Here is a 10,556-nt window from a genome sequence, read left to right as displayed (position 1 = left end):
GTAGACACTTAATACCTTTTGAATGACCATGTGCTTCCTGAGAAAGATGCAGCTCCATTTCCCGGTGGTTCTGGGATGACTGGGTCAGAGAAAGAATAGTGCAGATGGGAGCAGGTGGCCGTGGCCACAGCTGCCAGGAGTGTTCAATTATATCTGGCCAACAGAGGGTCTAGCTCTGTCCCTAAACCTCTGTGGCCACTTCAGCCCCGGCCAGGAACTCACCCAACTTGTGGTTCACGTTGCCCACCTGCAGGGAGAGCAGCTGAGTAAGGTCAGAGCCTGGGTTCTCTTCCTAGCTTGTTCCTGGAACCAGGGACATCCATATATTCCCTGCTTTAGAACTCTCAGCTTCCAGTCCAGCTGAGAATGGGGTGAGGGCCAGGAGGGAGACTCTGCTCAACACTGGAGCTGGAACTGGGGATAAAGGTGGGGATGAGGCAGGAACGCAGTGGGGCTTGGCACAGCCAGTGGCGAAGAAAGAAGACAGAGAAGGCCATAGAGGTGGAAGGACTGAACTACAACTGGACGGTGAAAAAGAGGCAACAAAGAGAAAAATAGAGGCAAACTGAAAGACTGAAGGTGGGAAACACATGCACATAGAAAGAGAGGTGGACAGAGAAAGAGGGCGTGCGATATTGGGGAGAAAACGGGTCCCCCCAACATCTCTTCCGCGTAGCGTCTGTCCCAGTCTTCCGCAGCGCTTTCCTGCGACCGCAGACTGGCAAGCCAAAAAAAAAAAACAAAAAACAAACTACACTTCCCAGAATACCTTGTGGTTGGCCGTTCCGGAAGTAGGTTTAGGGTCCACCAATCAGATGCCTTCGCGGGAAGCTTGAATTTCTAACTAAAGTCTGCGGGGAGGGAGGTAGCCGCGAGGCCGCCGCCCCTGCCTCCACCGGCTCCCAGGGCTGGTGCCCTTGCGGAGCCCAGCGGCTGGCTTCCTGATCTTGCAGGAGGACCAGCAGTTCCTGGGCGGCTATTTCTGGAGGATAGATTTGGAAGTGCCTTGAAGGCACAGCCTGGAGAGTTTCTTCATACAGGCTCTGTGTCCCCTACTAAGTTTACACTGGCCGGAGTGGAATCTGTTCGCTGCCCCTCAGCGATAATGGGTACACAGGGAGAAGGAGATGCGGAGGCGGGCAGAAACAGAAAGTGATTCAGAGAGGTACGCAGAGATCCCACCCCCCCAGCGGAAGCGAGCAGAGAGGCAGAGCCCTGGAGGGATACAAGGAGATGAAATTAAAAAAAAAAAAAAAAGAGGTGGGGGGGGGGAGAAAAAGAGCGATGGAAGGAGGCAGATGTGATGAGACAGACACCCAGAGGTACTGAAGGTAAACTGAGGCAGAGAGAGAGACAGAGGCAAGGGCGTGGGGGGGGGGGGGGGCAGAAACCATGTGGCCGAGCTCTCTCCAGAATGCTGCAATGGGGCGTTTTGGTGGAGAGGACACTTTAGAAAGACTAAGTCACAGTTGGGGATAGGAGGATGGAGGGGACCCTGGGGAGGTCTGTACTTGCCAGACTCACCAAGGCCTGGCCTGCTGATGGAGAGTTTTTCCAGTAGACTGTCTCTTCCCCCTCCCAGCCCCAAGCTTCAACAGCCCTGACTGAGGAAAACAGTAGTGTCCCTGAATGCACTCCCCACCTGCTTGTCACTTGCCCCGAAGCCCACTTAACTTAGGGAAGGGTGACCTGGTGGGTCAATCACCTTTGATGTCTGAGGCAGATGCCTGAGGGTAGAGCAAGACTGAAGGGGGAAGAGGAATGGAGGGAACAGAGAGACTGTCTGCAGGAGAGGGAAACGGAGTGGAAAAGAGAGGGGTCTGAGAGGCAGAGAGCTGGGGAGACTGACGCAGAGAGAGGGAGCCCCAGGGGCAGAGAGAAGGGGACCCGGGGAGAGAGAGGGGCGCTGAGCCAAGCACACCGGCTTTAGGATTCCAGAAAGTGGACCCAGACGACCTGACTCCTCTGACTAGTTGTCCTGGCGTCACTGATGCCCCTCAGATCTCTGTGTTCTCTTCCTTTTAAGGTTGCCGGATAAAATCCAGGATGCCCAGCTACCTTTGGATTTTAGATAAGCAACAGCTAACATTTAGTGTAAGTATAGCTCCAACATTGCACGGGATATATTTATCCTTAAGGAATTTTTTTTTTTAATCTGAAATTCAAAGGTCACCGGACATACTGTATTTTTATATGCTACATCTGGCAACCGTATCCCCATCCCTGTCTTGTTTCTGTCTCTTGTCTGTTTCGTGTTTCTGCTTGTCTTTCCCTCTCTGCCGGTCCACCTCTGCCTTCTCTGTTCTCTCCAAATGACCTTGCTCTGATGTGCTCTCTCAGAGCCACTCCGGAGACCCCCATCCCCGGACCCAGGCCCCGCTCTTCCCTCCTTCCTCCCCTCCCAGCCCTGCCTCAGGGGCCATCTCCCTCCTCCAGGCAACTCCTTCTTTTTTCTTCATCTCTCTTCTCATTGAGGCCACCCTGCACCCCTAAAATCCGCCCCCCCCCCTCCAGAGGAGGTTTGGAGGCTTTGAGGGAGTCAGGAATCCCCCATTACTCACCTACATCCTGACCTCGGCTCCTCTCCTTTCCACTTCCTGGGTCAGAGAGGTCAGAGAGATTCCCAAAGTCACAAAGCAGACTAGAGACCACACTCCACCCTCTCCCTCAAATCCCTTTGAAGTTCCCAGCTTCCTGGCGGAAAAGTCCTCGACTTTTCCAGAAAATGGCCTGGCTAGGCAATATTTCTGAATACCAGGCAATACTTGTGGGCCACAGACCAGGACCAGACGTGCCTGTGGGGCCAGGAATGGTAGACTTTTGAGCATCGACTGTGTGCTAAGAGGTGCGGATGTGGCTTTCGGGCTGGCAACACGAGAACAGTGACCTGTCAGGGCTATTGCCATGTCCCTAGGCCTGAGAACATAGCAGGTGCTCAATAAATGTCTGCGGAACAAATGAATGAATGGATGGTTGACTGAATGAATGAAAAAAAAAAAAACAAAACCACACCCCGAGCAGCTGAGGACTCTTCTCCACGTCTGCTACTTGCCTTCTCACTTTGTCCTAGCCTCAGTTTCCTTCCTCCTACCCCCCTCTCTCGGTTTCTGTTCTTCCCTAGAACCCTTTTATTGTTATTTTTCAGTTGGAAGGATCTCTACAAGTGACCACCGTGTGCTGAGCATCTCTTCTGTGTCAGGTGCTGATGGGGTGATGCGCCCGTGGAATCCTTCTGGAATATTCCAGAAGGTAAGTACACCTTTGTAGGGTATTTTCCATACGTGGAGACTGAGACCCAGAGAGAGGAAGCGAGGCACCCCAGTCACACCGGAACCTGCCCGTCTGGCCTCACCCTAAACCTGTCTCTCAAACTCCAATGCCATTCGTCCTCGTGCTTGGGACAGCATCACCTGCCCAGCCATCTCTGACACCTCCAAAATGTAAGGGGCTTGGTATTAAACGTTTACCACAGGGGTTGCAAACTCAGATGTGTCCAGGGGCCAGGCAGGTGACACCAAAGCAGAGTGTAGGGTGAGGGAGGGGCTGATGCTGCCTGCCCTGGATGAGGGGTAGTGACTGGCCCACTCGGGCCAATTCTGGCCACGTGGCTATCACCAGATAATGGCACATCTGATGCCTCAGGAGGGTCCTGCAACCCACATTTTCAGAAGTCTCCCAAGGTTTAAATGCTGGCACCAAATTCACACAAACCGCTGTTCGGGCCCAACGAGATTGCGTGTGCACCAGACAGGCCTGCTGGCGGATGGTTTGCAACCTCTGAATTGGTTTTAGTCCCGCATGCCAGGTTCTGTGCTAAGGAAGAATCTCCAGGTTTTCCAGGAGAATCTATGCTCCATGAAGGCAGAGCTATCTGGGTCTGTTTTGTTAACCGCTTTATCTCCAGCACCCAGAGTGGTGCCTTATAGATTGTACGTGCTCAGTATTTTTTTTTTTTTTAAAGCGGATTTTTTTTTTTAAGCGGATTTAAGTGTATTGAATCCTGGTATCGACCGTAGAAATAACATTAAAAACGTCTCCGTTTCATACATCGGGAGCTGGAGGTTCTGAGGGGCAAGGGCCCAGGGTTACATAGCAGCACTGGGATCTGAATCCGGATCTTACCTGACTCCAAAACCGTAACCCCAGGCTATCCTGACTCTGCTCAGGGCTGTGCGTTTGCAATGCTGTGCGTGTGGACTTGGGTCCAGGAGCGTCTTTGTGCGGCCGTCGTGCTGAGTATATGTGGTGCAGGTAGTGGCGTGGACCCTCCTGATTGGACACTGAGCCCCCCCCCCCCCCCCAAACCTGGATGCTGGCTCTCCTCTGACACATTTGCTCTGGGTGCTGGCCCAGTCCAGAGAGAATAATCCACCCCTCCCCTCTTTCCCCCTCCTGAGCCCATCCTCAGGGGTCCCCCCACCCCCTCCCCTGGATGCCCAGAGCCCTCGAGGGAAAGGGGGAAAGAATTCAGGATGAGGGGGGAGGTGTGGGGAGGAGGGAGAGGGAAGGGGATGGGTTAAGAAGGAGTGTGTGATGTCAAGCAAAAAAGACAACATTAGACACAGATGCTGAGATGGCGTTTATCGCGGCAAAAAAAGGTGAAGTCGCCGAGGGAGGGGGGGAGGGGGGGAGGGGTGTGGTGGGGGCCGGGGTGGGGGCCATGGAAGCTAATACATGGTGCACTAGGTCACACGACGGACACTGGGGGTGGTGGGTGGGGGGGTGGGCGTGGCCCAGGCATGGCAATGTGGGGAGGGGGAGGGGAGAGGGCAGTGGGCCCCAGCCAGGAGCTTCTGGAGGTGGTGGGGGGGTGGGGGAGGGGGGGGAGGTGGGGAGGTGGGCGGCTTCTCTGGTCGCAGAGGATGGAAGGAATCAGTTAGAGGGGGTTGAATGGAGGCACTGGAGGCATGGCCACATGGCGGATGGTCTGGGCCCAAGAAACGGAATGTGGGAATGTGGGACAGCAGGCAGCGGGCCAGCTCTGGGCTTGGGCCTTTAATGTAAGGATTGGGGATACCCAAGGGACCTCACAGGTCCTCCAATCCCCCCATTGGCCAAGAGGGAGAACAAGCGTGGGAGAAGCTAGCTTAAGGTCCCCAGTAAGGATTTAGCGGTCTGTTCTCCATAGACAGTCATCCCCTCGCCTCCACTCTCCTACCCTGTCTGTCCCAAACAGAGAAAGGGGCAAAGAGAGATGCTAACTCCACCATTATCTCACCGAGGCTCCCCAGGGAACCTGGAGGACCAACCCATTTCGTAGATGGGGACAACCGAGACATCCCGTCAGACTACACCTTTGCCACGCCTCTCCCACCTCCCCGTGGAGGGGATCGGTGCACCGCATTCCTCTGGGAGTAATACTGATATCTTGAAATCCTCGGCACTGGGGGCAGGTGAGAGGACCCACCTTGGGATTCTCCCAAATGTAACCGGAATGTGGGCCATGCCTCCAGGGGCCTGAGATGTCAACACAAAGGAAAAAAATGACTCCCCACGTCCCCTGGCTCAAACCCAGTACAAAAGTGACTATTTACAATGAAGGGGTGGGGAGTGTGGGGGGAGGGCACAGATAAGACTGGGGCCGGAGTCAGCGCTCCGCGTGCAGGAGGCCACGCCCCTGGCCCCGCCTTTGAAAGGGACAAAGCCAAACAGCAGAGATATTTATAAAGGGTCACTCTCCCCAGGGCGGGGAGGACCCTAAGGTGAGGGATGGGGTAGGCCATGGGATGGGGTGCGGGTGGGGAGGCATGGGCGGTGGGAGGAGATGGAGGAAAGGTAGCTGCTGCCCCTCGCCTCCCCCCTCCCCCTCGCCGGACACACAGTTTTCCGTGGGATGAACACAGAAAGGGTTAATCAAAAAGAGTTCGATGAGCGAGTCTGACGGTCGAGTGGGGCGGGCTGGAGCAATGAGGCCGCAGGTCCCGGTGGCCGGTGGTGATGGAGTCACTTAGAATATGAGAGGTTGGTGGTTTTGGGGGGGTGGGGTAGGGAGGAGGAAAGGTGTGCGGGAGGGGGATTAGGCGGTCCCCCCCACTTATCTCTGAGAGACAAGAATGTCCTGGACTGGCTGAGAAGGGGTTAAAAAACAGCAACCCCCACCCCCCCCACCCCCTCCCCCCACAGAGACGTTCCCCATCTCCCTCCCTGCCACCCAGCAATCCCCAACGCGACTGGCAGGGGCCACTGAGACGGACCTGACACACACCAGCCGCGGCGCCACCGAGAGAAGCCCCTCCACCACGGCGTCCAGACAGCTGACTGCAGTGTAGAGGGATCAGATAGCAGGGCTGGGTGTCGCGACTCCACGAGAGCCGTAAACTTGTGTCCCCGGCCCTCGGTGCCCCAACTTGGGCATCGCGATCCCGTCCTCCCCATCGTGACATCCGGTTCAGGCTTTCGCGATAGCCGGCCTCGGAGTTTCAAAGTCGGCGCGGGGCAGGGGCGTGGCCAACAGCGAAGGCCTGCCTGGCTGTCGCGAGAGGTGGGCACCCAATCAGCAGCCTGGACGCCCGCCCCCAATAGCCAGCCTCGTCGCCGCTCTTAGTTAATACTTTTTCCACCGCTCCGCGTTTCGCGACCTCGAGTCCTGGTCTTGCCACAGCGACAATCAATGCAGGGGAATCCCCTCGGTTTCCAAACGGTAGGCCACCAATCAGAAACGAAGTAAGGAGGGTGGGGGATGGAGAAGTAGGCAAGAGAAACGGAAAGACGGGAGAGTGCGGGACTTGGGGGTTAAGAAGGGGAGAAGAAATACCACTCCGAAAAGTGGTGCCATGTTCTTCCAAGCCTAGGTCCCCAACGGTCTCTAAGTCTGACTCTTACCAAACTCCGCTTGGGATACCCATAATTCCCACCTACAAGTCCGGGGCAGGCTAGGGCAGATAAAGGTGGCACACGATCTTCACCTTCTGATCCCCTAATAATTATTGCAGTGAAGCCTCCTTGCCCATGCAGAGATGGTTGGGACAGGGCAGAAGAAGGTGGCTGGGGCAGGCTGGCTCAGAGGCCCCTGAGACGGGGGATGAAGGAGGTGAATTTGGCACATTGAACCCCTTCTCGTTAAGTGCTTTGAGGTCCTTCTCTGGAATCCAGCTGGCACCCGTCCCTCGAGGCCAACAGAAGAGGGGTTGAGCTTGTCCCCTCCCCAATTTCTACAGAATTGCCTGAAGGAGGCAAAGTGGGGTTCTCCCCGGCTGGTGGAATTTGGGGGATCCAAAAGGTTAGGGGTTAGCTGAGAGGGAGTTTTTTTTTTTTTTTTTCTTTCTTTTTTTTTCTTTTTTTTTTTTCTTACAAAGATTCTAAGAAAAACTCAGGGTGGGAGGGGTGAGGAAGGGGGACCCAATTTAGCTAAGTGTCCACAGACTCTTTCAATGCCTCTTAGGGGCCTCCTCAAAGTGAGATGGCTCCATTTCTCTCCTCTCTATCTGAGGTTCCCTCCCCCCAGAGCGGCTCAGTTCTAAGGAAGTTTGGCACTTTTTTTTTTTTTTTTTAATTGCTGGGGGAATGGGGGAGGAGAGAGATTTGAGAGGGTTGAGAAGAGGGCAAAAGACAGATTTAGACAAAGATAGAGACAGGACAGGTAATGATGGGAGCCACAAGGAGAAAAAGGTAGAAAGCCATAGGGAGCCCAAGAAAGAGAGAGGGAAGTTCTGGGGGAAGATGTTGGGAGCTGGAGGGCGAATGGGGAGTTACAGGGAGACAGTTTAATGCAGCAAACACTTATTAAGCACCTACTGGGTGCTGAAGAGCAGGGTGCAAGGAGGCCACTCAGAGTCTCTGAGATCTGATTGGCTGACAGGGAAGAGGAGAAAAAAAAGAGGCGGTGGGTCTGTCAATGATCCCCATCCCTGACCCCACATCTGTGTCCCCTCTGGACACACTGCAGCACGAAAGATTGAGGTCAGAATGCAAAGAGACTTTCAAGGGTTGGGGAAGGTGGTGGAGGGGGTTTCCTAGGGTAAAAATGGAGAAAGGTGTGTGGCTCTCCACTCACCAATCTGGCGAGTGAACTAGCTCACTGAGCTAGCAAACTACCTTTCAGATACCCCTGGCTGGTGGGGTAGGGGGGGTCCCCGAGAAATGTGAATAGGGAGAGGGTTGTCACACACATACCCCAGGGGAACGTTTTTCGGGAGGCCCAGCCTCCAGAGACGTGTCTGTGTGACAGGACTACTGGGTCCTGCTGATTGGGACCCGGACCCCCTTGAAAGGGGCTATAGAAAGCATCTGACAAACCAGGGCAGCTGAGGATGCAAATGATATGCAAATTAGCGCTTTCAAATCCCACCTCCCCACTCCCAGACCGTGTTTTACCTCTCCCTGGCTCCTTCCCCTCCTCGTGGGGGCCTGGGGGGCCGTAGGGGGATATTCCAGCTAGACATTGCAATACCCACTATGGGTGGAGATAGTGCGAAATACTGTAGGGTCTTTTGAGAGGTGGAGGGGAGCAATGGCCCACAGGGCCACCTCCACCTCCCACCCCAAGAGCCCCCCCCCCCGCCCCCGCCCCCGCCCCCTGCAGAAGATATGTACAAAGTTACATCAAGAATTGTTTTGGCACTGGAATCTCCATCTGGGTTCAGTCTGGAGACTAGGGGTGGGGGCAGCAGCGATGGGAGGTGGGGGGTGGGGAAATGGGGCCTGCCCCCCACCCTGGAGATGAAGAGGGCATGGAAAAAAGTCACCCTAGTGCCCAAGCTACAGCCTCCCATTAGGTGGAAGGGGCGGGGTGGGAAATTCAGTGCAAGGTACCTTGAAGGCTATTGCTTTCTAGGGATTTTCACATTTTGATTTGGGGGTGGCTCTCTAGCGAGGGGCAGGGGTCTCCCAGGCTTTAGGGGTGGGAATTGTCTCTGGCTTTTCTTCTCTCGTGTGGGAGAGAGACGAGGAGGCCTGATTCCCCCAAAGCCATGGGACAGAGAAGGGTCTGGAAGACCTAGGAGGGGAACAAATGGGGGAGAGGATGGGCATGGGTGCCCCTCCCCCAGAGATGCTGATGATGGAACCAGGGGGCCCTGCTTTGGGTTGGAGGGAGCGGAGGTGGTCTCCAAGGGAAAGGGGGAGATGGGCGAGGGTACAGGTGGGTCTCAGCTATTCTAAGTCCATAGCGTTGGCAGGCCCTGAAATCTCAGCCCGCCAACAAGGCCTTAGAGCAGACCACAGCCGCAGTGCTCAGGGAAGCCACTCCCAAACCATCTCTCAGGGCTGCCTGGCTTGGCAGACTCCATCCAGAAAGAACATTCTAGCGCCTCAGGGCCCGTGGTGAGAGAGCACCAAGACACTCGGATCCCTCCGATACTACTAAAGCACTCCAGCTTGCTGGAAACCACAAGCCAATCTAAACTCTCAGACCACACGGAGCATTCCAGCTCAAGGGCCCCTGCCGTGGCTCACTGAACTCTACACTGGGGTCATGATGGCCCGACAGAGCCACCACACGTTTGGCTCACCAGACTCAATGGAACAAAGCCACGCGGACACGAGCATGCACACAAAAGGCGGGGTGGGAATGGGGGTCTTTAACAGCAGTTTTCACCAGCTCCATCTCCCACCCCTCGCTGCCAGGTGAGCTCGCAGACTTGGTGTGTTCGGATAGAGGTGGCCCTGGCAATACTGGGTCTTTTTCCTTAGAGTTCTCCAGATAAGATCCAAGTCCCACCCCTCATTCTCCTCCTAGGAAGACCCCCGGGCCACGACCCACCAAAGAGGGCTGCGAGTGGAGAAGGAGTGTCAGTGACTGGCCATGGCCCAGTACGGGAAGTGCATGCTCCATCCCAGTGACGTCACGGGAAATACCCTGGAGATCCCACAGGAAGTACTTGGCCCCATGATATCCCTGAAGTAGCCTCCAAGGAAGGCTCACTGAGACATCATAGGAAGTACCTGTCTCTTGTGTCATCACAGGAAGTGACCTCTGGGGAACTGCTTCCCGTGACATCATAAGGAGTGCCAGAAGCACCCCAGAAAGTACTTGACTCAGTGACATCCCAACAGAGACCTTCATTCCCATTACTCTAAGTCAAACCACCGAAGACGCCACCGGAAGTTGTTCCAGCCCGTCGCAAGAGTCATGCCCACAGGACTGGACCAATCCCAGAGCCGGCCTCATTCCCAGCAGGCACTGCACACCGCTCCCCCACCCCCTTCCCCCACCATAACAACCTGACAACAGAACAGTGAACAGTCCCACCTAGAAGGGGCAATTCCAAGAGGGGTAGAGCCGCTGAGAAGATCTGGGAACTCTGGGGTCCCTGCTCCAAATACCCCATTTCAGCTCAGATTCCTCGGCTACCTCTACTCCCATCCCTTCCTTCAGATCTGGAACCGAAAGCAGGAGAGGTGGGGTGTTGTTTTGGGGAGGCCCCTCATTCTAGGTGGCCCAGAGGCTCCCTCCCCTCCTCCCATATGGAAACAAAAACTTCTAAGGGGGGGCGGGGGCGGAAATCCTTACCAAAACACCAAACCAAAACAAACCAAAACAAACAAACAAAAAAAACAAAACAAAAAAGAAGAAGTAGAAGAAAAGGAAAATAAAAAGAAAAAAAAAAAAGGAGGGA

General features: G+C 55.0%; 1 long non-coding RNA gene across 3 annotated transcripts; it reads left to right on the top strand.

The window, feature by feature from the left end:
• The first annotated feature begins 830 nt into the window (after positions 1–830).
• LOC131498762 (uncharacterized) lies at positions 831–10,552 on the top strand. 3 transcript variants are annotated; one of them, XR_009255579.1, is made up of 4 exons: positions 831–1,165; positions 2,027–2,094; positions 3,146–3,249; positions 9,677–10,552. It is a non-coding gene; the product is annotated as an uncharacterized LOC131498762 (long non-coding RNA). The 3 variants fall into 3 exon arrangements; XR_009255581.1 differs by lacking the exon at positions 2,027–2,094; XR_009255580.1 differs by lacking the exons at positions 831–1,165; positions 2,027–2,094; positions 3,146–3,249 and adding an exon at positions 6,110–6,640.
• Positions 10,553–10,556: the final 4 nt, after the last annotated feature.

The sequence above is a fragment of the Neofelis nebulosa genome, chromosome 17 (genome assembly GCF_028018385.1).
Source record: "Neofelis nebulosa isolate mNeoNeb1 chromosome 17, mNeoNeb1.pri, whole genome shotgun sequence".
Classification (NCBI taxonomy): domain Eukaryota; kingdom Metazoa; phylum Chordata; class Mammalia; order Carnivora; family Felidae; genus Neofelis; species Neofelis nebulosa.
The sequence above is the reverse complement of the archived record's forward strand: the minus strand, read 5'-3'. Positions and strand labels throughout refer to the sequence as shown.